Source organism: Echinops telfairi, unplaced genomic scaffold (assembly GCF_000313985.2).
Source record: "Echinops telfairi isolate 266 unplaced genomic scaffold, ASM31398v2 ScPeMD7_443;HRSCAF=831, whole genome shotgun sequence".
Lineage (NCBI taxonomy): Eukaryota > Metazoa > Chordata > Mammalia > Afrosoricida > Tenrecidae > Echinops > Echinops telfairi.
The window spans coordinates 13,085,957-13,086,410 of record NW_022104341.1 but is presented as its reverse complement, the minus strand read 5'-3'; positions in this window follow the sequence as shown (position 1 = coordinate 13,086,410).

Genomic DNA, 454 nt, shown 5'->3' with positions numbered 1-454 from the left:
GAAGAAAAAGGGGCAAAGTAGAGGGAAAGGATCCTCAGTCTCTCTTTTATAAGAAGGCCACATCTGCCATGAGGCATCCTGAGGTTGTGACCTAATTGGCAGGTTGGACTCTGCCAGTAGCCAAGAGTGTCTAGTTGACTTAATCCCTAACCATTACAGACATCAAGTATACATAAAATGTAACTGCCACATTGAGATTTGCATTAGTCCATTGGATTAATTATCTCTAAATGCCTTCTATTATCTTCACTGTTCTTTGCTAAGAATGAGGACAGAGTTGCACCTTGAATGGAAACTTTTAAAACTATACTCGCTACACACCAAAGTTGAATTGAACAATACTGTCTTTGTGGACTATGCTACATCAAAATATTCTGGGACTCCCTGAGACTATGGCCCTCAGCCGCAAGGCTCAACAACTCAGTTCTTCAACATGTTTGGTTATGTTTAAGAA